At 43.7% G+C, this 27,914-nt stretch overlaps 1 pseudogene; it reads right to left on the bottom strand.

Moving 5' to 3' along the window:
• Positions 1-5,359: 5,359 nt before the first annotated feature.
• On the bottom strand, positions 5,360-5,477 carry LOC124712674 (annotated as a pseudogene).
• Positions 5,478-27,914: the final 22,437 nt, after the last annotated feature.

Below are 27,914 nucleotides of genomic sequence, written 5' to 3'. Positions count from 1 at the left end.
TTATGCTTCAAAATAATCCGAGTAAGTTTATTATGTGATATGGTACAACTTATGAACAACTTCTACAGCCTAACTCAGTATTCAGTGCTGAGTAAAGGTATGTTTTCGTACGTTCGGTGGCAGCCTGTGTGGTAGACTTTTACCAGACAAGTCGAAGTGGCTGTGGACCCTATTGCAACTAAAATCCGTGCCTGAGTCGACATTTTGACGGGAATAATAAAAGTGTTAAGTAACAAAATACACACGAAAACTAATACTGACGTGTGGTTCAGGGTGATACCTAAGTGTCCATACAACTTCTGAAAGCAGTGACTTGAATTTTGAAACAGCCAGTATATTTACAACATATCCTTCCTTCACTGGACTTCCATGTTACCATGGGATTTTACGCTTATGTTTATGCACAGATGTGGCACACATCAGTTTGTAGTGGATAACGGGTATCAGACATGGTGCAAATAGAGTTTCGTGGAGTAGTTCACTACATGTCATGTGGACTTCATATGCTACACTATCTGATCAAAGGTATCCAGACACCTGGCTGAAAATGACATACAATTCCGTGGTAACCTCGCTCGGTAATGCTGGAATTCAATATGGCGTTGCCCACCCTTAGCCTTGATGACAGCTTCCGCTCACGTAGGCATAAGTTCAATCAAGTGCTGGAGTATTTCTTGGGGAATGGCAGCCTTCTCTTCACGAAATGCTGGAATGATGACAGGTGTAAATGTCAGTCGGGGAGGCCTGGCACGAATTGGACGTTTCTATAGGATTCAGACCCGAACTCGGTACAGACCAGCCCATTACAGAGATCCTATTGTCGTGTAACCACTCCGACACAGGTTGTGTATTATGAACAGATGCTCGATCGTGTTGAAAGACTCAATCACCATCCCCGAATTGCTCATCAACAGTGGGAAGCAAGAAGCTGCTTAAAACATCAATGTAGGCCTGTGCTGTAATAGAGCCACGCAAAACAATAAGGGGTGTAAACCCCCTCCATGAAAAACACGACCACACCGTAACATCACTGCCTCCGAAATTTACTGTTGGTACTGCACACGCTGGCAGATGACTTTCACCGGGCATTCGCCATACCCACACCCAGCTTGTCATAGGATCGCCATATTGTGTGCTGTGATTCGCCACTCCACACAACGTTTTTCCACCGTTCAGTTGTCCAATGTTTAGGCTCCTTACAGCAAGCGAGGCGTCTACTGGCATTTACGGGCGTGATGTGTGGCTTATGAGTATCCGCTCGACCATGAAATCCACCAAGTTTTCTCACCTCCCGCCTAAGTGTCATAACACTTGCAATGGATGCTGATGCAGTTTGGAATTCGTGTGTGATGGTCTGGATAGATGTCTGCCTATTACACATTAACCTTCTTCAACTGTCGGCGGTCTCTGTCAAACAGACGACGTCGACAGGTACGCTTTTGTACTGTACGTGTCCCTTCACGTTTCCACTTCACTGTCACATCGGCAACAGTGGATGTAGGGATGTTTAGGAATGTGGAAATCTCGCGTACAGACGTATGACACAAGTGACACCCTGTCACCTGACCACATTCGAAGTCCGTGAGTTCCTCGGAGCGCCCCATTTCTCTCTCTCACGATGTATAACGACTTCTGAGGTCGCTGATACGGCGTACCTGGCAGTCGGTGGCAGCACACTGCACCTAATATGAAAAAACGTTTGTTTTTGGGGGTGGTCGGGTACTTTTGATAACATAGTATACATTAGCTAGTTTGTTGAGCCTGTTTGCAAGACAAGCACAAATCACTGCTCTTTCGCCTCCACCAGGGCAATTAACATTCTTCTGCGTAACCAGTGGTAAAGCTGAAGTGTAGAGTCTGTAAGAAAGATATAAATAATCATGACTAATCATCACAACGTGAGATAGTGTACTCTACGATTCTTCGATACTTCGGTTTAGTAAGAGTTTGAGACAAATATGGTTCTTCTGTATAGGAGACTGCAAGTGGAACACTAGTGCTACTCATTGTTGAGTACAGCTCGAGTGTTTGGGTTAGAGGAAGACATCAAAGCAGTTCAGATGCGGGCTGCTAGACTTGTTACCGCCGGCCGGGGTGGCCGAGCGGTTCTAGGCGCTACGGTCGCAGGTTCGCATCCTGCCTCGGGCATGCATGTGTGTGCTGTTCTTAGGTTAGATAAGTTTAAGTAGCTCTGAATTCTAGGGGACTGATGACCTCAGAAGTTAAGTCCTATAGTGCTCAGAGACATTTGAACTATTTTGAACTTGTTACCGGTAGGTTCGATCAACACATAAATATTATATGCTTCGGGTATCCCTGAATGGTCTTATCTCCCTGAATGACATTCTTTTCGATGAACGCTATTGAGAAAATTCGGAGAACCGGCATTTGAAACTGTCTGAAGAACGTGCCTACTGGCGCTAACGTACATTACGAGTAAGGACCAGAAACATTGTAAATATTGGGGGTAGTATGCTGGTGTATAGATAGCTGCTTTTCTGTCACTCGGTTTGCGAGTGGAACAGGAAAGGAAATTATTGGTAATGGTAGAGCGTAACCTCCACGACGCGCCGTACGGTGGTTTGCAGAGCGCGTACGTAAATGTAGGTGTAATGAGCATGAAAATTAGGAACCAGGCAATTTCTAATAAGCTACGTTGGTAATCTTGAGATAACTCATTTACTGAGGAACCAATCACGCTGTCAACTAGAAGGGTCTTTTTTCCTGCTATCCTCCTGCAACCTTGAGCTTGTGTACTACGCGTTGAGTACGTGGCCTTGTGAGCGTCTCCTTCTATGCATGACTTCAAGACAGGTAGCTAAATATTTGCGCTGACAGGCTGCACCACTCTTTACGTAAGCCTTGAAGTAGCTGTGAACGCAATGGTTAAGTCCAAGAGGAGGTTTGCGCACAAGAGACAAATCTCGGTTCTACGTGTGATCCTTAGGAGAAATCTTTTTCCCTTCGGTTTTGACATCGTCACCAACAGTTGATTCAATTTAGCGCGTTACGTTCATTTCAGCTTATTGATGAGGTCAATAAAATGTCTTGGGTGTGGTATCCTATGCTGTAGCAATACAGTATGTACCGTCTTATGCTTCAAACTGACTTTTCGTTTCTTGCCAAAAGTAGTTTTCAGAATTTTAATCTGTTTTTCATCTTTTTTTCAAGTTAATTAAACTGCTTTATAGCCATAGGGGAAAACACATTATTTGCTCTTGCACATACGTATAGATGCTAAAATTTAGAGAAATATCAAAACAATCGAGCTCGTTAAGAAGAGGCAGGTAAGAGCAAAATCAGATAAGAGCTCGCATAATAGCAGAAAGTAAGAAAATTCGTTATTGCATATGTATCACGTTACACTTCAAACTATTTCGGAAGAGAATTATGACGAGTAAAGAAATTCAGCAGCTTTCGTTTATAGAAAGAGAAAGTGACAATATTAAAATCAATCTTTTTCGTGTACTTCTGCAGACCCATGTTTTACCTCTGGCTTCATAGCGTCAGATTTCCCTTAACGTGTTTCGTAATATCTTTGTCACACCTTTCTCATCAGCTGCTTCCCACTTTGAGTGTATCTTTAAGTAATAAAAAATAAAAGAGCGATGGACTACGATTTAAAATAACGTCGAGACCGAGGTAATTAGAAAATATTTCTTTTGCCCAGTCTGACGATATCTAGAATGCCCACTCGATAGCTTTTAGCTTCCTACCAATTCCTATGAGGCATTATTTTCTTCAGCAGGTGAGTAACGGCATGAGAGTTTCAAGATATGACAATCGTCTACTTCATCTGCTTGAAGTCATATGGCAAAATATTTTGGGTCTATGCTGTTTTGGCGAAAACTGAAATTTTGCAACCGTGGCTGTGTAGAAAATACAGACTGATCCTTGAAAAGTACAAAACAGCAAGCAGCCACTATTAATAATACTTTTATTCCCACAAACAGCGGCGTCACCTGTTTCGAACCCATCAGACGGATAATCACGTTTACATGCCCTTATAAACATAAGAAAATTTGCATCTGAAAGTGGACAGCCATCTCAAGAAGATATCGTCGGTCCCAAACAGTAACAGCGCTATTTCTGTGAATAAACAGCATTATTAACAGTGGCGATTTGCTGTTTTCTATTTCGGACGAAGCTGTTTTAGCTAGAAGGAACGCTCTTACCCAATTTGTGTGCCACTCAGTCTGTGTTAGTTTCAGTCTTACTCTAAAAGTAGAAACTGATGTAGCTTCTATTCATGTGGCTTGAGATACCTATTTTATTGCGTTCACGTCGCTAGCAGTGTATGGATGACAATTACGATCTGTGCAAAAACTGGAAAGAAAGACGAACAAATATATGACATTTTATGTCATAGGTGTATGCTGGAAATTAGGTTTACGAATAACATAACAAACTGCTGTGCATCATTTCGTGTTGACACAAAAACTTGTTCAGGTGAGCCGTCAGTGGACCCTAGGAAGAAAAAGAATCTTCATGTTGAGACTATATATTTTTCTTTTGGAAAACGTATGGAGTACTTTGCAGCATACATTAAACATACTCATCAAGAGTTCAGGGTGGCTAGTGATGAGCTACAAGCTTTCCAGTAAAAATCTATGTAACCATCTTCTCCGGGCGGATATAAGCATATATACAGGGAAGACCCGTGTATAGTGATTCGCCGATGTCGCGTGGTGCCCTGTAATATCTTACCAAATGCGCTGCTAACTCTCGGCGGAATTTTATACTATATCCTGTTCATGTTTCAAGCGTCCGTTGAAAGTTCCGCGAGGCGATTGGTTGTATTGTTTGAAGGTAATGCAAAAAATCGATTTTGTGAAGAATTTATTCTATCATTAAATTCGGTTTACTTGGGAGAATTATTATTTATAGTAAGTATTTTGATTAAGTCAGCTCTGTGTTTCAAGTTTTTAAAATGTGTTAGGCATCCTGTAATCATATTAATCTAGCCTGAGAGAGACTGGGGCAAAATAGTCGCGCTTTTCTTAGAGGAGATCGCTCTGCCCAAACACACTCAAACGTATGACTCAAGTTTTGTCTCGCAGGTCACTCTTGGCCAAAAGCGCGCAAAACTTCACAACTAGGCTGTTAAAGCATTGCGAAGTGGTGGAATGGGCTGGAAGAAACTCCGTCTCTCCGTCCGAACAGGCCTGGGAAGACCCAACGGTACCGACTGGCCGTCGTGTCATCCTCTCAGCCCAAGGACGTCACTGGATGTGGATACGGAGCGGCATGTGGTCATTGCACCTGCCTCCCGGCCGTTGTCAGTTTTCGAGACCGGAGCCTCTACTTGTCGGTCAAATAGCTCCTCAGTTTGCTTTACAAGGGCTGAATGCACCCAATTCGCCAACAGCGCTCAGCAGACCGGACGGTCACCCATCCAGTTGCTAGCCCAAGCCGACTGCGCTTAACTTCGGTGATCTGACGGGAACCGGTGTTACCACCGAGGCAAGGCCGTTGGCCTGACTGAAAGAAAGCAAGTAAAATATTTCGTATTCTCAGAATGGCACTGTGAGACGAGTTCACAACTTAAATCAAGACGCAACAGAAGACTAAAAAAGTTCTTTGTTCCAAGCGACCTCTTTTCACTCCAGAACAGGAGAATGAACTTACAGACTATCTTTTGAAAATGGAAACCACGTGCTTTGGCTTTGCAGTTAGAGTTGTCAGAAGTTTTGCTTTTCAACTGGCCGAGAAAACCGAACATCCTTCCAACAAGGAATCAGATCTTGTTGAGTAAGACTCGTTCTATGGATAGAACTGACACTGGAATCGCCTGAAGCGAAATCTGTCGCTGGAGCTCAGGCCTTTAACAAGCTTGATGTAGGTAAATTTTTCTCCGTATTAAAAACCCGCAACGATGAAAACCATCTGCCTCATCCAATCTTTAACGTCGATGAGACACACTTTTTAACGTGAAATTCGACAAAAAGCCGCACAATTGGGATGCTAATTTATCTGATTTTCGCAACAAGTTTCAGCAGTTCATTATGCCATCTTCAGGACTCATAGACACCTCTAAAAAATAATCGGTATAGGTATACTGAGGTCATATGTTTCTGGACGTCGTGATTTCGTAGCTCAAGGGCTTCCTACGAAGACTTGACTGCAGTCTGCTACAGAGAAGTCTCTCCACAACAATCATGGACCAGAAGTGATCCAATAAGAAGTGAGCAGATCTTTTCGCGAAGCGTGTCTGCGGGCGGCAGATACTGTAACAGAAACTGATGGGTTTAAAAAATGTGGCATTTGTCCTTTTAACCCTGATAGTTCTTAAGAAGCAGATTTTTGTGCCTGTTTGCCTACTGACAGACCTCTTATTTCTGAATATAGGTCTATGTTTTCGTATTCAGAAATCCTGGAAACTTAACCAGTTCCCTCTACATCCTCTGATAATGCACCACATATTCCATGTCCAGTGTCACCGCAGCCCACAACCCAAATCCGTTGACATTCGTTCGCAGGAGAGGAAAAGGGGCTGAGCTGTTATCGTAGCAAGCAGCCCATGTAAGCAACAGCTGACTGAGAGAAGAATTAGAAAGCAGCAAAACAAAAGGAAAACGAAATGAAGAAGAATGTGCCGAGCACAACAAAAAGAGCGCGGAGGAAGCTTGCTGCTTTCGATAAGCAAGGAGAGACTAGCACCATGAGGAGGAAGGCGTCTGTTAGGGAGGATACAAGCAGCGAGGGTGGAAATGAAGAAGATGACGCTGAATGCAATTACAGATGGTCGACAAGTGCTGAAGAATGGGTAGGCCAACGTTGTTCATCTTGTTGTGAATAGTCTCTTGAAGACTCTTATGGGAGTTGACGATGACTACAACGATTTCACACGTGATTTTAGCATAAGCAAATATAGGAAGCAGACTCATGCAACTATTACTTCATTTCCCTTAGGAAATGGTGTATAAAAATGTTAATTTCAAAAAGTTGCTTTATGTCAATTTCAAAAAGTTGATTTTAGATCTGTTAGCGACAAAGTTTTCACTTCACTTAGTAACTCTTATAGGCATATGTAGAGTATATATGTACTAAAATTAATTACTTCACTGAAGTATGGTTTCCTTTAAGCGTAGAATCAATTATTTAATATTATTTGCATTGTTTCACCAAGGGACCACATTACCTAGGGTCCTGGGGCAAAATGATCACTGCGCAGACGCTCAAATTATCTTATTAACGTAAATGTGTCTATGTGTGTAACACTGGTAAACAATTATTTCAGTATATGTATATATACATCAACAGTTCCAGTGATGAAGTTAGAGACAGTAAGTCTGAATGATATGTCAAATGTAGTGCTTTCTCTTTTAAGGTTACCACATTGCCCTGAGCTCCCCTACACTGAAGGAAAAAAATCGCAGCACCTAGAAGGAGTTTCGCGACCTAAAAGAAAGTTGCTAGGCGTGTTTCTACACCTAAAAGGTGATGTCTAATCCAATTTCACGTCAACCGCATAAGAATGTCAAGAGCAGCGTCACCATGAGGATGCAAATCAGGTATACTTTAAATACACTCTGCAACGGTTGTGAGCGTTAGTTACCTTTGAGAGTGGACATGGCGAGCTGACGTGAGTCAAGATGGCCTTTAAGGCGACAGAGAATCCTCGTGTTATGGCTCTACGGGAAGCTGGAGGTTACTTCTGCGGTATTGCAGTAAGTCTTTGTAGGAATGTAGCCACTGGACATGACTGCTGGCAGCGGTGGGCACGGGAATGTGCGGTGGCAAGAAGACTAGACTGCGGACAGTAACAAGCCACTACCGAGAGAGAAGACTATTGTGTTCGGCATAAGGCTCTGTGGCACCGCACTGCATCTGCAGCAGCTATTTCAGCACCAGTTGGCACCACAGTGACACAACGAACTGTTACAGATCGATTACTTCAAGAACAGGTCCACGCAATTTGCGACTTCAATGATGTCAAGCAGTATCTCGTAGGAAGGCAGAATGGAGGACTGTTGAGCTTTCTGGTGACTGTTGGCTCTTCCTCGATGCCAGTGAAGGCCTTGATTGGGTCAGAAAGAGGCCCGTTGACGACCTGCAATCAACTTGTCTGCCAGATAGACGCACTTGACCTACACTCTGAGTAATGACACCTTTTTCCAAAGAAAATTCCCCACTGGCTGTATCAATGATTTTTATTAAATCCTCAGGCACTGCGCCGATAAGTGGTGCGAAACCGGTCGCAGATTTAATAAAAATCATTGATACAGCCAGTGCCGAATTTTCTTCGGAAAAATGTCGAAGTATGGCTGTGGTTGCCCGCCCTACAAGATGGCACATCGACTGCACCATGACTGCTAGTCTCAAGTCAGTCTGGTGATTCGACCTTCTGTGCTGCTATTCATGAACAGCATTCCAGAGAGTGTTTTCCGACAGGATAAAGCTCGCCGACATAATCACTGTTGTAACCCAGCGTGCTCTGCAGCTTGTCGACAGGTTGCGTTGACCTACTCGAACACAAGTTCTGTCTGTAATCGAGCAGCCGGCCGGTGTGGCCGAGCGGTTCTAGGCGCTTCAGTCTGGAACCTGCGACCGCTACGGTCGCAGGTTCGAATCCTGCCTCGGGCATGGATGTGTGTGATGTCTTTAGGTTAGTTAGGTTTAAGTAGTTCTAAGTTATAGGGGACTGATGACCTCCGATGTTGAGTCCCATAGTGCTCAGAGCCATTTGAACCATTTTGTAATCGAGCACATGTGGGAGATCATCTGACATCTGCTCTAACGTCATCCACAAACACCATTAACCGTCTCTCTATGGACCGACCAAATGCTACAGGCTTACAACTCCATCTCACAAACTGACATCCGGCACCTGTACAACACAATGCACGCTCGATTGCGCGCTTGTGTTCAACAGTTGGGGGGGGGGGGGGGCTATAACGGTTATAAATGTAGCAGCATTTCACGTTTGCGCCTATATTGACCTGAGATCTTGCAATGTTTCCTAGACATTACTCTGCACTAACACTGGTGAAGAACCTGTAACATGGTATCACCATAAGTATGCCACTAACCAAATCTATTTAAGTGCTTCCAGAAACCCCGTATTTGTACACTTCTTCTAACCCCAAACTGATTTTCACCGAAGTCCGCTTATACCACAGTCTCCGCTAGTAATCTGTGTACGCATTTTGTATCCACGACTTCCATGAACTAACGGTTCGGTAACATTCGTACATGTCCCCATCTGTCTTCTCAGGAATTTGGTAGACCTCGTTTCCTTGAAGTCTGAGTGTATTGTCAGTCCCGTATATCTTCCGTAGCTGTAGAAATACTTTCATCATGTTATTCATAGTAGTACAAAAGCAGTAACAAGTTACAAACAACAATGAGTCGCTGCTGTGATATGTTTTGTACTCTGTCGCAATGGTGGATGTCTACAGCGTTCTACTTGCGAAGGCCAACAACTTACCTTATTACAGGATGCGTCCTCATGAAGCTCTGGCAAGCCGAGGCGATAGAAATTTTAATTTCCAACATATTGCTCGGCACTGTGACGGGCTATCGTTACCGCCCAAAGGGATTGTAGCCACGTGTTCACCATCATTTCTGGCCTCTGTTAACCGGCAATATTTGCGGCTGTACATTTCCGCCCAGAACTGTTCACACGGGCCACAAAATAGCAGCCAGACGGGCAAGCACGAGTTAGTGGAAGTGAGAGTGGCTATCCTGTTTCTGCACTCCACAAGGTAAAAAGTTAACAAGGAAAAGAAAGATTGAGCACCATTCTTTTTTAAGTGAGGAATTCGTAAAACTTTAACTCATGAACAGATGCATACATTTTCCATACTGTTGTAACACGATTTTTAATATCCCGTAGAAACAATTCGTCCGAGAATTGATAAGACCTTACCGCAATGAAAGACTGGATGTGTGGTACAGCCAGAATGGCGGCAACTCTTCAGTTTTTGATTGTTGGTGATTCATGCAGATGTTTGGTCTGTGTCTTTTAAGTGTATTTCTCATTTATATGAATGCTAGTACCATTCATTAGGACGCTTTGCAGGAACGTTTGAAATAACAATCAAATTTTCATCTCAATATTTCCTCGTAGTTCACTAGTTCAATGAGATAACCATTAATTTTATAAAATTGACCCGTTTACCGCTATTGGGGTAGAGAGCTTGAAAAGTAATGTACACAAATACTATAATAACAAAATAAGGCCAAATGTGTAATTGACGCCTATGAACACGAAAACCCACGTTAGTAATTTGACCAAGCTATGCAGAATACAGTTGGGGCCCATTTCAGAACATCTGCTAAGACTGTAGCAAGGAGAAAGTGCTTTTTCGCTTTGTAGGGTTTGTATGTATTATTTCCTGTGTTCCTTTTATGTGGTCGATCATGTACGTATCACATTTATACACTTCTTGCTTCTTGCATTTGCTCACCTCTAGAAAGTAAGTGCCAAGTAGGGGTAGCGTCCTCGATCCTGGGTTCGAACCCCACCATCGCTTGAACTTCGTATAAAAACCGTCACCATTGGCGGCCAAAGACTTCCGGCATAATAAGTCACCCTCATTCTGACAACGGCCTTGTCAAAGAGGGCGGAGGAGCGGACAGAGGTTCAGGGGCACGCTGTTGTTCTTAGGTTGGGAAACTGCCATTAACGGTGAAGAAACAGCAATGATCAACAGCATGGGAATGCAGGAGGCTATGGAAACCAGTGCATTAAAGACAAATAATATCTATCCACAGGACATGCGGCCTGTAACTGAAAAAGTGTCATGATGATTTCTCCATTGGCAAAAGATTCCGAAATTGTTATCCATTCAGAACTCCGGGAGCGGCCTGCCAAAGGGGAGGGGACCATGAGAAAAAGACTGAAACACCAACGAAAGGATAACGTTATACGAGTCGGAGCGTGGAATGTCAGCAGCCTGAAGATGGCAAGGAAACTAGAAACTCTGGAAAAGGAAATGGAAAGGCTCAATTTAGACATAGTGCGGCTCAGTCCGGTGAAATGGAAATGAGACAAGGATTCTGGACAAATGAGTATGGGGTATTATCAGCAGCAGCAGAAAATGGTATATCGAGAGTAGGATTCGTTATGATTAGAAATGAAGAGCGGAAACTGTGTTCCTGTGAGTAGTTCAGTGATAGCGTTGTTCTCATAAGAATCAACAGCAAACCAAGAGCGACAAGCATAGATCAGGTATACGTGCCGGCCTAGCATGCTGAAGACGAGGAGACAGAGGAAGTGTATGAGGATACTGAACTGATAATTCAGAGCGTAAAGGGAGATGAGACTCTAATAGTCATGGGGGACTGGAATGTGGTTATTATGCGAAGAGCAGAAGAACTTTTACTGGAGAATATTCGCTTGGTATTAGAAACGAGAGCCGCGCGGGATTAGCGGAGCGGTCTCAGGCGCTGCAGAATATAAAAGAGCTTTGGAAGTATTGAAATCAAATGAGGCGGAATGGATGGATAACATTCCATCAAAATTTATAAAATAATTGGGGGTAAATGGGAACCAAACTATTATCGATGCTGGGATGTAGTGTGTATGACTCGCGCGATGTACCATCCGACGGGTAATATACAACATGTACAAGAGACAAGATGAAATAATAAGAGTGGAAAATCAAGAACGAAGTTCTCGTATTAAAACGGATGTAAGGCAGAGATGTAGTCTTTCGGCCCTACTGTTCAGTCTCTACATTGAAGAAGGAATGACGGAAATAAAGGAAGATTCATAAGAGAAATTAAAATTCAAGGTGAAGAGATATCAATGATGAGATTAGTGGGTGATACTGTCATCCGCTGTGAAAGTGAAGGAGAATGACAGGAGCTGCTGAAAGGGGAAAACAATCTAATGAGTATAGAATATGGATAAATATTAAATCGAAGAAAAGTCAAAGTAATGAGAAGTAGCCGACATGAGAACCGCGAGAAATTTTACGTCAGGGTTGATGGGCGCGGATTAGATGATATTAAGGAGTTCTGCTACCTAGCAGCAAAATAATGTATGGCGGATGGAGTATGGAGAACATCGAAAGCAAATTAGCACTAGCAAAAAACGGCATTCCAGTCCAAGACAAGTCGGTTATTATCAAGCAGAGGCTTTTAATTGGAGGAAGAAATCTATGAGAATTTACGTTTGGAGCAAAGCATTATATGGTAGAGAAGTAGGGACGGTGGAAAACCGAAACAGAAGAGAATCGAAGCATTTCAGACGTAGTGCTGCAGAAGAATGTTAATAATTAGATGGAGTGGTATGGTAAGGAATGAGGAGGAGTTCTGCGCAGAATCGGACAGGAGATGAATATGTGGAAATCACTAAGAAGAAGAAGGGACAGAATGATAGGGTGTTTAGGATGTCAAGACATAAGGGAATAAGTTCCGTACTACTAGAAGGTGATGCTGAGGGGGAAAACTGGGCAGGAAGATAGAGATTTTAGCACATCCAGCAAAATAATTGAGAACTTAGGTTGCAAATGCTAATCTGAAATGAAGAGGTTGGCACAGGAGAGGAATTCGTGATGGGTTGCATCAAACCATTCAGAAGACTGATGACAAAAAAGACCTCCCAATATTGCTTCATTGCCTTTATTATGTGCCTTGCCACTGCATTATTGTAGCCTTGCGAAAGAGGAGGCAAGGGTGATAAAGAGATGAAAGGATTTACAGCCAAGGACGGAGGGAGACCTAACCCAGTCAGACGAAAGCAGGTGAATAATGATCCTATCTGAACACAACAAAGGGTAAAGCTCCTGTTTTATAAGACAGTCAATAGTGGGGTATCAGCTGCCTCATTCTACCTTGCTCAGCAACTTAAAAAAGTTTTTCCACAAATTTCGACATGCGAACATACTCGCGCCAGTTTTATCATGGAACTCACATTTCACTCCCATAAGCTCCGCTAAAACTCGCTCACACCCACAAGTACCTAAGTTACCCATACCAATCCCCTTCCACTCCTCCATTCTCTCTAACAAATTCAGCCCAAATAATTGCATTCTCTCTTTGTGTCTCTCTGTCATTGTCTCCAATGTCACTGCCACAGTCCCCTTCGTTCTGTCCAACTACAATATTCTCCTCTCACTGTCACTTTTCTCTGGTAATATCCTAATTATTCCCAATCATGCCTCCCTACCGCTATTGTCTCTTCTCACTGTCACTCTCTCTCTCTCTCTCTCTCTTCCTCGTTATCATTGTCATAGCTTCCCTCATAATCGCTGGCTTTAACCCACTTCGATATTCTACTTCTATTTGTTCTCCTCCCACTGGCATTCTTTTACCCTATTCCTAGCACTGTCAAGTGCGTCCCACTGTCACCGTGTCCCTCTCTTTCTCTCACACTACCATTATCTCCTTCGCTCCTTCTGTACCACAACCATCTATGTTACAGTAGCATTACATCTCCCGTCTCTTCCCCGCTTCCACTGTCTTTTTCTCTCTCAGACTAAAAAAGTGCGAATATTGGCTCGTGCCTAAATTTTTGGGAAAATCTTTAATGTTCCTGAAGAAGGTAGAATGAGGCAACTAGTACCCCACTTCTCAGTCAGAATCTTATAAACACGAATGTATTAGCCATATTTGTGCTTCGACAGAAGTATTTTTCCTCCGGCTCCCGTCTCTTCTGTGTCACAGCAGGGAATGTCATAGAAAAGATCTTTATGGGTCAGTAAAATTTTGGGGGTCCCAGAATCCTTCTGATGATATGGTTAAAATGGCTCTGAGCACTATGGGACTTAACTGTTGAGGTCATCAGTCCCCTTGAACTTAGAACTACTTAAACCTAACTAACCTAAGGACATCACATACATCTATGCCCGAGGCAGGATTCGAACCTCCGACCTTAGCGGTCGCGCGGTTCCAGACTGTAGCGTCTGGAACTGCTCGGCCGCTCCGGCCGGCTTCTAATAAGTGAGGCATTTTACAGTGTATTTTTCCGTTCCAGCCACATTATAAACTACGTTTTGGTATTGATATCACGCGTGCATTTTACGTGTGCAAATGGGGTACCGAGCGATTTGGCGCAGTGGTTAGCACACTGGATTCGCATTCGGGAGGACGACGGTTCAATCCCGCGTCCAGCCATCCTCATTCAGATTTTCTGTGGTTTCCCTAAATCGCTCCAGGCAAATGCCGGGGAGGTTCCTTTAAAAAGTTTAGGCTGACTTGCTTCCCCATCCTTCCCTAATCCAATGAGATCGATGACCTCGCTGTTTGGTCTCTTCCCCCAAACAACCCAACGCCAGGTGGGGTAACTTTGAACCTCTATATCTCGGAAACGGATAAAGATGTCAAGAAAATATTCGAGATTATTGGATATCGAGAGTTTGGGAATGTAACCTACAAAGAACGGCCACTTGCTGTATGTAGCCGTCAAGATATCGACTATCAGGTTATTCCGCTCAAAAACAATATTTTTCGGGTTTTCTCAGAAACTACCCATTAACTAAATAGGCCCTTAAGGCGCACCATAGACCACATTAAATGCAAAATGAATCGCTCCATTTGCCTAGGTTGGAGGAAGTATGAACTATTCAAACTTTGACCCTGAATTGTACGATAGCTAGAGTCAGACGATTCTTCTGCTAGGGGTATAAATGTTCCCTAGTCTAAGGCCTATGATAAACACTTGACCCTACCTTCCTGTTAACAATGGAACCAGCGGTCTGAGGCCCGGAAGAATCCCGTTTCTATGCGCGGCATTTTGCAACATATTAAGTAGCGCATAGCCTACCCCTGGCGGAAACTAGTGTGAGAGGTGAGTCTGTAAATATTCGTTGGAATTTTTCTTGTTTAGGATGTGTGGAATCACATTCATAAGGTATGAATCACAGAGAAGCCTCGGCGGAGAAGTTGTACTGCACAGAGATGAGTAAGATGTGATCTTCGCTCTGCGAAGATGTGCGCCACACTTAGCTGTTGATCGCAAGGGGAGAGGAGACGGGCAGTTGAGCTTTGGTGTTAGATGTGAGCAGTCGAGTTTTGGTTTAATGGCAGTGAGCAGCAAACAATGGAGATTTTTGGGAATTATATAATGAATTAACGGAAAGAGAGGAAAAGAATTTTAACACTGATATCATTCTACTCTTTGTGAAGAACGGACAAAGGGTAACGATTTTTTTTCTTTTTTTTGCGGCAGCTGTTTGTTAATGCAGCATTCTCTAGTTCGTCTGACAGCAGGATCAGGAGTCTATGCTTTTCATTATTTTGTTAGTTTTATCAACGATTGTGAGATAAATCGATTTAAGAATCAGATTGCGTAATTTTGTTAAAGGCGCTACTGCACATGTGAAGTTTAATTTTTGTAATTCTTGGATTATAGTTACGCGATTTCAGAGAAAACTTGTATGTTATTGAAATGTGATTAAATGTTATTAAGTTAAATGATATGAGTTTGTTATTGAGTTAATTTAACCCAGAGTCATTGTCCACTTCCCAGTAGTTAATTGATTTCCATTTTTTTCTAAACCATTATCAAAAATTATGAACCTAGAATGATAACAATGTATTTAGAGAACGTATTGTACCCTAGCGTATCTCAGTAGATTTAGCGTATGTTACCGAGATGCGTTGTAGCTACGAGAGCAGTTTTCATGACGTTATCCAGCGCGACCCAAGTAAGACCAACACTATAGAAAATAAATTATTTCTTTGACTAAATTTCATAAGGACCAACTTTAGTTTCAATGTAATCAGTTTTTCATCAAATGTCATTGTCTGATTTTGGGATAACAATAAGTTTCAGACCAGACACAGTTTTCTTAGAATTCTCGCAGTCAGACTTCTCTTTGCAGTTAAGTATTATCTTCAAAAATCTTCACCTGCCTCTGTTAGGCCAAATTTTACTGCCTGACTCATGTAGTACTATCACCGTCAGAGGGTGGTACGGGACTACAAGTCCCACCGCCACACCTCCAAAGTGAATTGCAGTGACGCAGTCACTGCCCTGTGGAAATATACTGCCTCACCAACACAGTTAGACCGCAATAGACCGGTGAAGCTGTATTGTAACATATCACCCCGGACTACAAGAAAGAAGCGTTACGCAGGTTACGAGCTTTATAATCTGCTATGCGTTCGTTTCGAAGCAGGAATTGCGAAGTTTAGCATTTAACAGGCAACTGAGCATTGAAAACGCAATCATCAATATTCACTTTCACTTAAAATATATTTAAAGAGATAACTTTAAACTAGCAACACCTCAGCGGTACCTCGCCATATACCTGCAGCAGCCTGTGTCATAAATTTTACCAGCCATACGCTAGTACGCTGCAGCCATATTGCAGCCAATACTACTGCGGCCACACATTGCCGTCAAATTTTACCTCTACGCGTGTGAAGCGCGCGCAGTATAGGACTGAGACGGAGGAGCCACCGTGCAACGTGATCGGAGTGTACCCAGTAGGTGTTGGGGAGGGGGTGGGGTGGGTGTCTCCTAGCCGCGGGGCACGTGAGCGAGGCGACGGCTTGGCATTTGGCGCGCCAGCCACTGGTCATCCGGCAGGCCTTGAGGCCGAAGAAGACCAGCGGCGGCGGGGTCGCGCCGGCTCCAACACGCCGCGAGCGCCACAGACAGCGGCGGATGCGGTCACACCACTACTCGAAGCAACGAATACTAACGTCAGTTTGTCCACGACCTTACTTCAGCTCTTTGCGGTTTAAATAACTTGAGCGATCATTTATTACGAATCGTTATGTTTTCCTTAGTTGCATCAAAATACATGATGAAAAGTATCCGGACACCTGGCTGAAAATAACTTACAAGTTCGTGGCGCCCTCCATCGGTAATGCTGGAATTCAATGTGGTATTGGCCCACTCTTAGCTTTGATGACAGCTTCCACTCTCGCAGGCATACGTTCAGTCAGGTGCTGGAAGGTTTCTTACGGAATGGCAGCCCATATTTCACGGAGTACTGCACTCAGGAAAGGTATCGATGTCTGTCGGTGAGGCCTGACACGAAGTCGGTGTTCCAAAACATCCCAAAAGTGTTCTACAGGATTCAGGTCATGGGACTGTGCAGGCCAGTTCATTACAGGGATGTTCTTGTCATGTAAACACTCCGCCACAGGCCGTGCATTATGAACAGGTGCTCGATAGTGTTGAAAGACGCAGTCGCCATTCCCGAATTGCTCTTCAACACTGGGAAGCAAGAAGGTGCTTAAAACATCATTGTAGGCCTGTGCTGTGATAGTGCCACGCAAAACAACAAGGGGTGCAAGCTCCCTCCATGAAAAACACGGCCACACCATAACACCACTGCCTCCGAATTTTACTGTTGGCACTACACACGCTGGCTGATGACATTCACCGGACATTCGCCATACCCACACCTTGTTATCGGATCGCGATATTGTGTACCGTAATTCGTCACTTCACACAACGTTTATCCACTGTTCACTCGTCCAATGTTGACGCTCCTTACACCAAGAGAGACGGCGTTTGGCATTTACCGGCGTGATGTGTGGCTTATGAGGAGCCGCTCGTCCATGAAATCCAAGTTTTCTCACATCCCGCCTGTCACAGTACTAGCAGTATATCCTGATGCGGTTTGTAATTCCTGTGTGATGGTCTGGATAGATGTCTGCCTATTACACAATAACCCTCCTCAACTGTCGGCGGTCTGTGTTAGTCAACAGACGAGGTCAGCCTGCACGCTTTTGTGCTGTACGTGTCCCTTCATGTTTCCACTTCACTATCACATCGGAAACAGTGGACCTGGGGATGTTTAAGAGTGTGGAAATCTCACGTACAGACGTATGAGACAAGTGACACCTTATCACCTGACCAAGTTCGAAATCTGTGAGTTCCGCGGAGCGCCCCATTCTTCTCTCTCACAATGTCTAGTGATACTGAGGTCGCTGATATGGAGTACTTGGCAGTAAGTCGCAGCACAATGCACCTAATAGGATAAACGTATGTGTTTTTGGGTGTCCGGAAATCTTTTAACCCATAATGTATGTTTGCTTCTTTCCATACGCGTTTCGTTCCCTTTATCTAGGGAGCATCTTCAGTGGCTTGTAATACAGGTTGTGGCATTCAAGAGTGGCATTAAAACTAAGGGTGGATGTAGGTGACAAGATATACGATGAGATTGCTATCCTCAGTGACTGTGAAGGAGAATTACAGGATCTGTTGGATGGGGTGAACAGTCCAACGAGTAGAGAATACGTATTGAGAGTGAAACGGGTGCAGCAGGAACGAGAATAATCCAAATTGTGGATCACGAAGTAGATCTCCTAACTTGGAAGTAAAATTACGCATGACGGACGAAATACAGAGGACATAAGCAGCAGACTAGCATAGCCAAATATGGCATTCCTGATCAAGAGAAGTATACTGGTATGAAAAAAAATGGACTTAATTTGAAGAAGAAATTTCTGACAATATACATTTGAAACACAGCATTGTAGAGTAGTGAGTCATGGACAGTGGGAAAACCGTAACAGAAGAGAATCGAAAGATTAGAGATTTGGGGCAATATAAACATGATGAAAATCAGGCGGACTGATAAAATAAGGAACGATGTGGTTTTCTGCATAATAGGTGAAGAAAGGAACGTATGGAAAACACTAACAAGAAGAGGCAAGATTAGGGACACGTTTTAAGTTGTCAGGGAGTAGCTGCCGTAGCACTAGAGGAAACTGTAGGAGGTAAAAACGGAAGGGGAAGACAAAGATTTGCACACATCTGACAAATAATTGTGGACGTAGGGTGCAAGTGCTACTCTGAGATGAAGATGTTACCGCAGGATGTCTGATGGCAGTGTTCATCGAACCAAAAAGAACAATGATGACTCGAAAACACAATTGACATGAGAATGACAATAAGTCAGATAAACCATTATATTATTTTTGGCGTATATGAATACACTGTAGACCAACACTGTTATGTCTTTCCTAGAGGAATATGCATTGTCCTGCCTTGCCAACATTAGAAGAATGTATTGTTGTGTCATAAATGGGAACATAAACGCGTAAAAAATGAAGTAAAATCTTATAAATGACAGCATCCTTGAAAAATTAAATAAAGTACAGCACGTATATGAAAAGGAAGCAAAATTAAATTTACATTTCTATAGCCAGAATATTCAGAAATTTAGTACTTGCGGACAATTCGTAACTCATAAGGACAAAAAGATTACATGTGAACAAATTCTGGACCTTAAAAATGAGCTATAACAAAATGTAATGACGTTACCGAGCGACTGAGGGACGAAGCTGCTACATATGTACGTGATCTACATCTATACACACAGTGGGCAATCCAACATACTGTGCCTGGCGGAGGTTACCTTGAACCACTACTAACCATTCAGTTCCCTGTTGCAGGACTGGAGCGAGGGAGAAGCAACTGTCCGTATGTCCCCGTAACAGCCTTGATCCCTCTGGTCTGGTCTTCATGGTTTTACGTTGGTGGCAGTAGAATCTTTCTGTAGTCAGCCGCAAATGATCTCTAAACTTTCTCAATAACGTCATCTTCCCTCCATGAATTCTCAGGTAGTACACGAAGCATCTCTGTAATATCCGTGTATTGACTGAACATACCAGTAACAAATCTATCGGCCTGTGTCTGAATTTCTTCAACGTCTTTCTTTCCGATCTGGTGGGATCCTAAACAACTGAGCAGTAATTAAGAATGGCTCACACTAGTGTCTGATAATCATGATGAATAAGAGCGCTACAGCAGTATAGTAAATTACTTCTGCTTTAGAGTCACATCTCCAGGGATACGAATTTATAATTTATTCCAAACGACAAGCAGTTTCTCGGCGATAGAGCCACATCTTCAGGGATAAGAATTTGTAATTTATTCCAAACGAAGGGAATAAATCATAAATCCTTATCCCTGACGATGTGGCTCTAACGCCGCGAAATTAGAAGGCTGAGTAATAAGGATTTATCACACAGGTGAAGCGGTCTAATTTGCTGCACTCTGCAAAAACTGTCACAGTAAACCAAAGCCGACCGCCTCAAGCAGCACACGGTTAGCAAAAAAATTGGTTCAAATGGCTCTGAGCACTATGCGACTTAACTTCTGAGGTTATCAGTCCCCTATAACTTAGAACTACTTAAACCTAACTAACCTAATGACATCACACACATCCATGCCCGAGGCAGGATTCGAATCTGCGACCGTAGCGGTCGCGGGGTTCCAGACTGTAGCGCGTAGAGCCACTCGGCCAACCCGACCGGTCCGTTAACACTGTATTCGAACATTACAGGGTTTCCCTCCACATCTGCGTTACCTTTCATTTGTCTACATTTAGAGTAGATGGTCATTCATCGCATAAAATACAAATTGTGTCTACGTCATCTTGTATCCTTCTATAGTCACTCTACGCCGACACTCTCCAGTACACTACAGCATCGTCAACGAACAATCGCAGATTGCTGCTCACCCTATTCGTAAGATCATTTAGAAGGCGAGGCAGAGTGCATAGCGTTCAAGGATCTGGAGGGACGTGTAGAACTAAGGGGGTAGGGGTCGGATATCCATGCAACATTTGAATGGCAAAGGTTTTTAGGTGTGGAGAACAATAGAGGGGTGCAAGCCTCAAGTTCGGCCAGTACGTAGTTTTAGTAGTCTTACTCTGTTGTGGATTTGCTGTTGGATGGTTAGTTGGTGAGGTTTGCCCGCTAGTTGCCGGTAGATGAGTAGTCCAAGGTATTTTAGTACCTTTAATCGGGTAGGACAGCGATAAACGGTGAGGTAGAAGACGGAAGGCGCGGATTGTACGTACTATAATTATTGCCTGAGGTTTAGAAGAATGATCTTCAGGAATCATTGGTTACATCAGGCGGTAGACTGAGGGGGGGTGGGGTGGATTTGGAGGGACTGTTAGGATTTCTGGAGTGTAGGACAAAGGGCGAAGAAAGCGGTGTCATCTGCATACTAAGGGAGATGGACTGGTGGGTGTTATTGGGGTATAAAAGCGGTGTAGAGAAGATAAAGGAAAGAAGTGTGGAGTCTTGTGGCACGCCTGCAGTTGAATGGAAGATAGTGACAAAGGGTGGTCGAAAAGAGAGAAAGGATGCTATAAGGAAGACATAATTAATTGGAAGTGCGTAGGTATGGAGTTTGATGAGGAGACCAGAATGTCATACATGGTCGTAGACTTTCTTTAGGTAGAGAGAGACGAAGATGGCGGAATTACGGGTGTTGAGGCTGATGGGATAAAAGATGGGTGAAGTGCAGGAGCCGGTCATCAGAGGAGAAAGTGTGCCGGAAGATGCACTGGTTAATGGGAAAGACGTGATGTTGGTTCAGGTGCTGACGGATTCGTAACGAGAGGATGGATTCGAAGACCTTGCGGAAGAAGCAGGACGTGTAGCAAGTTTTACCAATTGCTTACTTTTAAGAAAATTAGATACCGGAAACTCTCACTAGCATCTGATAGCACCGATATACTTGACTGCTCTTATTTCAGCAGACCTTCTTATTTCGGACGAATCATTATGATAGGTAAGCACTGCCTATCCACCGCTCCTGGGTAGAGGCAGCACCACACGGTGCTGCGAGGTGGCGGTCCGTTACGCTGCGTTTACGCACGCTGCCCCCCTCTGTGGGCCGCGGCGCGAACTAGGTGGCAAGGTCGCAGACGCCGCCGGCGCAGACGCAGCCGCAGCCGCAGCCGCAGCCGCTGGTACCGTTGCCGGCGACCAGGCGACCAGCCTTGAACTCGCCGACGAAAACGAAAGGAGTGGCGGCGACATTTGCCGCCAACATCCCGCTGCTGATGCGTCCGCCGTCTCATTCTGAGAGGTGCGGCGCTCGTTCTCATCTTCACCGAACACTCCACGGCAAGTGGCTAGCCGCTGGCTAACGGTGCGTTAACAGCGAAAGGCCATCCACGACAAACTTCACCCGCTAGGTGGCTTACGGGGTCTAGTCTTAAAGTTATCACTTGACAAATTGGACATGTGATGGTGATTCTGTTAATCCAATTATTATTCATCGGTCAACGTTACCCAAATTACCTAATGACGTACGATTTGCGGAGACTGTCGTTGCAAGCCGGCCGCTGTGACCGAGCGGTTCTAGGCGCTTCAGTCCGGAACAGGGCTGCTGCTACAGTCGCAGGTTCGAATCCTGCCTCGGGTATAGATGTATGTGTTGCCCTTAGATTAGTTAGGTTTAAGTAGTTTTAAGTCTAGAGGACTGATGACCTCAGATATTAAGTCCCATAGTGCTTAGAGACATTTGAACCATTTTTGTCGTTGCAAAGTCTACATGTAGCATGTTCAGGGAAAGTCCCACCTCAGTGACGTGGACGTTATTCTAGATGTACCTGCCACGCAATGATTTCTCCAACCGAGGAGAGAGGAAGAAGTCACTATTTGCCATGTCAGAAGATGTGCGTTTGTGGCGGGAGGAATAATCTGTGCCCAGCATGTGTGACTGCGTCCTCCGCTGAGTTAGCTAAGGCGTCGACGTGCAGCAAGAACACCACCTTGGATAGCTTGTCACGATCCCTTTACCCACACAGTTTCCCGTAACCTCGTCAGAATTCCTCGGGTGTAGCTCCTGTGGCGGATGTGTTCTTTATGGTCAAATGGTTCTAATGGCTCTGAGCACTATGGGACTTAACTTCCGAGGTCATCAGTCCCCTAGAACTTAGAACTACTTAAACCTAACTAACCTAAGGACATCACACACATCTATGCCCGAGGCACGATTCGATCCTCCGACCGTAGCAGTCGCGCGGTTCCAGACTGTAGCGCCTAGAACCGCTCGGCCACTCTGGCCGGCTTGTTCTTTATGGGCAGCAGTATAACCCAATCCCAATTATTTAAGGAAACGAAGTATCATGTATAAAAACTATCAACGTCATACAAAATGAAACGACCCTGAGAAATGAAATCGCTCTGAGCACTATTCGGACTTAACTTCTAAGGTCATCAGTCCCCTAGAACTTAGAACTACTTAAACCTAACTAACCTAAGGACATCACACACATCCATGCCCGAGGCAGGATTCGAACCTGCGACCGTAGCGGACGCGCGGTTCCAGACTTTAGCGCCTTTAACCGCTCGGGCACCCCGGCCGGCTGAGAAATGAAAACACTGAACAAGTAGTCCCCAATCTTTCCGAGACAAGTACCCCTGAGTCCCAACACCAACAAGATTTCTACCGACGTACACTTTAGGATGAAAAAGAATTTCTTTGAGCGCTTTCAGTTTCAAAATGACCAATGTTAAATAATATTTAATTTTTTGTAAGTGTTTGTTAATACTCGAACTAATGAGTCACTGGGATTATACAGGGCGTTCACGTAAGAGTTTGAAAAAATATAACAGGACGTAGAGAATACGCCACTGAATAATCTGAGGTAGGAAACCTAGGGTCGCTGAAGCCAACTTAAGAAGATATGGAAGTAAACCTGTCTACCACTTTGTCTAGCATTACTGTTTTCAGCTTATTTACAACTAACATGCGTACAAGTTTACAGGCATTGTCCTGTTTGTTTATATGTAGATTCTTTATTTCCCGAAAGGAAATGAGGAGGACGAGCCTGATTACCAAGAAGTATCTCCCGGTCGCTGGATTTGAAGGTGAGGTCTATTCCATGGCCTGCGAGGTCACCTGACCTGAATACCCTTGATTATTTCCTACGGGGTTATCTAAAGTCATCGGTGTATGAGACCCCAGCGGATGCGGAGATGGAATTAGTTGCCAGACTGTGACGTGATTTGAAACACACCAGATATATTTGTCAGGGTACGTCAAAATATTGCTCGACGATGCCATCCTTGCATTGAGGTTGATGACCGTTTCAGCAAATTTTGTAAGATATAGTACAAAGCCTACGTTCATTGCGTCAGTGATGATAATTACAGTTAACTATAGTTAAAGTAAATAAAGAAATACACAGTACTCTCATGTCCTTAACCTGGCTTCACCGATCCAGGTACGCCACCTCAAATCGTTCAGAGGAGCGTCTTCTATGTCCTATTAAATTTTTGCACACTCTTAGTGAAACACCCAGTAGGTACGACTACTGTCGAACCACATTTTTATAGAATCGTAGAGCAATTCTCAGTGCATTGGGAATGTTACCCAACTACTTCTCACAAAAGAATGCAGACTATCAGCAGTGAGGTAAATGATTGTTACAAAACATGCTTCCTCTTCACCACTCCTCTCCCTACCTCTTGCGTCTCAAATTAAAATCTACTGAATTAAAATTTGTACACTTAGACCCAATTTTTTTAGATCACTTGATTGCTGGAATCCTTGCTTCTGAATTGGATTCCAGTGCTTTGTGTCTGATAATAATAATAATAATTGTAGGCCCCATAGCAGTACGGCACCATTAAGTAGTTGCTATTGTGCTGTCAATCAGTTCGTTTACGTTTGCGAAGTGAATAACGAAGCAATTTCTGATCTGCTGTGGGAACTACCCACAACTCGGAGAAGGCATTTTCATAAGATATTTAAGCATTTGTGACCTACGTCTCAATTATACTGTCACAGATGCAGCGTCCAAAGCCCAAAGTGTGTGTGCGTATTGGGTGGTTTACGTGAAAAAGATGTTCATACACACGTATCACAATCAGTGACCCCCACAACAATTTGTCATATGTTACAAGTGATTTGGTTCCGTAACCGAAACACAGTTAAATCCATTTTCTTATCCCTCAGAAAATTACGTTTTACCCCTTAGGAGATAATAACCCCCAATTTGGGAACCAATGCACTGGAGGCATCGTAAAGGCAATGCCCAGGGAAGGAGGACTGTTCACTTTAAGAGCACTGAAGGCCCAGATTCGCCGCTAGAAAAACATGGGTGCACACCCACGAGACGATACGCCGTCCACGTGCACGGGTCTACCAACCTCTGCACTCAGTCGTGCTGAAAACAGGAAAATGGAGACTTCAAGAGAAGATCAAAGCTGTGTACTACGTTTCCTTACAGCGGAAGGAGAGCGGTGAATAGAAATTCATCGTACAGGTGTACGAAGGACACCGCTTTTCCGTTACGATTTCGACGCTCAGTAGGATCTCTGGGGAAATGGTTGTCATCGTAGTTCGCCGCTCCTTAATAATGAGGGAATCCACCTGCTAGACATGCTGTTGGGAACGCTTAGCGCCTTGCCTTGACCCTTGTACCAGACATGCAGCAACCTTCGTATGCTTGTGCCGTTCTTTGTCGAGTTTCCGTGGCCCGCTGCCAGAAAAAGCGTTATATCCCATTCCTCTTCTTTTGAAGCTCCCGATTATCTGTTTTCAGCACAAAGGCGTGCGGTGACCAATCGACGTCGGCACATGGTCAGTGTATATGCACAATTACCCCTTCATCTTCCCGCACATTGTTCCTCGTTTGAAATAATCTTACGTTCACGTCATTGCCCCTTCAATGCATATACATAACAATCAACAACTATGGCGATGACACACGTTCCTGCGTTTCACATGCTAAATCATTTATCTTGACATCCCAGCTTTATCATTGGATATATTTCCTTACGCTGTCAGTTTAAAATTTCTTCCACCAGTCAGTTCAGACCGGCTACCTCAGTGTCTCACACCAAGAAATGGAAATGTTTAGTGTATCTGGAGGCTTGTATTCGTCATTTTAATCACTCTTCATTGTAATTACTAATTCGATTGGCAACAGAAAACAAAGATTGTGTTTCAATTTCTCCTCAAGGACGATTGGAAAACGATGGGGAAGGAAATCAACTGCCGCATCTTCAATGACACTATGCCCAAATTTGTCGGAAATCACGGAATACCAAAATTATTACGGACGGATGGCACTTTGAATTTCTAATTCACCAAAATATCCTGCAAGTGGATTGTCTTGACTACTAGGGAACCTCGCTCCGTGATGTACTGTATTGATTGTAGGACATCAGTGAAAGGCTACGCTCCATGATCAGGCAGGACCGATTCATGAGAAGTGACAGGTGATATGGTCCTGAAGATCATGCCACTTTAGAATGATCGACTTCCAGACCCTAGTTTTGTGGTTACTTGGTATGACGTACAGTACGACGAGTGGTCGTAAATTTGCATTAATCACGTCGAAAAAATAGTTAGTACTTTTTTTGTTTGTTTTCATGTATATGTATGTAGCTCTTGTAGAAATTAAAATTCGTACGTCACAGTATCGTGGCACACCTCTAGAGGAGGGAAAAGTGGGGTATCGTGCGGTATTTTCATTTTCTGCATTTCAAGGGAGACCAACACAGCAAAAACCGATGATGAGTTGACGCAAGTGTATGGCAACAATGTATAAGGCACAGTGATTCGAGGACACAGACACTTCCAGTGTGACCGAACTATACTGAATGACGAAGAACTAAGTGGCAGACCATCTCTCGGTGAAGGACGAGGAATCGCAACGGTAGTACCGAGTAGTAATAATTAAAGTGCAGCTATTTAAGGAGGCCCAGTGTGGGTGGTAATCATCGTATGGCAGGGAAACTTCGTAGATGTGCTAATGCCTTAATGTGGAACGGATGTGGACTGGAAATAAATCAGTTCCAATTCTGGCCACCAGGTGCCAATATGGCGGCAGCATATAGTCGACATCTCCAGTGCTCATCTCGAGCATATTGTGTAAGCGGCGGTTAATGATAAAGTCAACATTATGCCTGTGTCTGATCTTTTCATCGCATGTCGCGTTCTTAATTCATTGTGTGAAAACGTTTCTATACGTCTTTGTTGCGTTCACTGCTCCAGGTTTGCACGTAATGGCCATAAGTGAAATTAATTTTTTTTTCTGCGTACATCGATTCTGCAATAACGCACTAGAAATATTCACCATGTTTCACTACCATACGATAATTACAGTCCACATTGGACATCTGTGGATAGCTGCAGGTTGATTATATTACTAAGGGCGCCGAATCACAATCGAAACGAAAATCGGCAAAATGGAATCACATATGGATCTTTTCAACATCTTACATGACTTTTAAAATAGTTGAAGGTCGCTGTCCACTGGTTTCCGCGAGTGGTCACAACCATTCTTAAGGCTCACCGAACAGAGGCAGCAATGGAAATGTTGCAGTTGTGTCGGGCCACTCGTATAACTTCGTTATCAGCCTACTCACCTTGAACGAGCGCCGAGTATATCGCTATGACGTCCAGATAAATGACCAAAGGATGTATTGGAAACATGTGGGTTCACCACCGCTACAGGCGAAGATTCAACCGTCATCGGATTCAGCGAGTCTGCGTGTTTTATCGGAGTGCTACTGTGTGATCCGTATTACGAAACGGCTAACCGGGGGCAAAAGTCCACTTGCAGGTTGCCTATCTGACGGTTTCCAGGGACCACAAAAATTTGATTTTCAATATTTCAAACAGTTATTGATCTAATGTAAAAATAGAAAATGCTCTCACAATCTACTTAGTAGCATGTATAAAGTTCTGTTAAAGATTTAACACAGTATGCGAAGTATTGCAGTTGGAAACTGGATATGTGCCTGGAGACAGCTGAACTCCCGCTGAGAGTATTATCCTGACTTTACAACAACTTTTTAAGAAACCGTCTTAAATGCGTAGGAAGTTTATTTGCACACTGATGACCAGTTTCGGACGGCTCGTCTGTTATCAGTTCACCCCGAAGAAAAATACATAGTAGATGTTACAAAACATGGTAACAAAGACGTAATAAAATTCCAGTACTATACGAAAGTCGATAACAATCCTTGATCATAAATCTTGTGTTATAAGGGGCTTTACAACGTGGTATGGTACCACATTTATACGCTTTGTCGCCTATGACGCTGGAGATACAAATACCTTGACTTATTCATTCATTATTGGAGAATCAGAGTGCTAGGAGATTTGCAGAAAACGTAACGCGTAATTTTAAACCTTAAAGAAACTTGTTATTACTATCACCCACCCTCCCTCAAACTGATGGAAGGAAAAAATGTTTACCACATACTGCATCTGTCGCTCCCATACAGTGAAA

This window comes from Schistocerca piceifrons, chromosome 8 (assembly GCF_021461385.2).
Source record: "Schistocerca piceifrons isolate TAMUIC-IGC-003096 chromosome 8, iqSchPice1.1, whole genome shotgun sequence".
Taxonomy (NCBI): domain Eukaryota; kingdom Metazoa; phylum Arthropoda; class Insecta; order Orthoptera; family Acrididae; genus Schistocerca; species Schistocerca piceifrons.
This window is presented reverse-complemented; position numbering and strand designations above follow the sequence as displayed.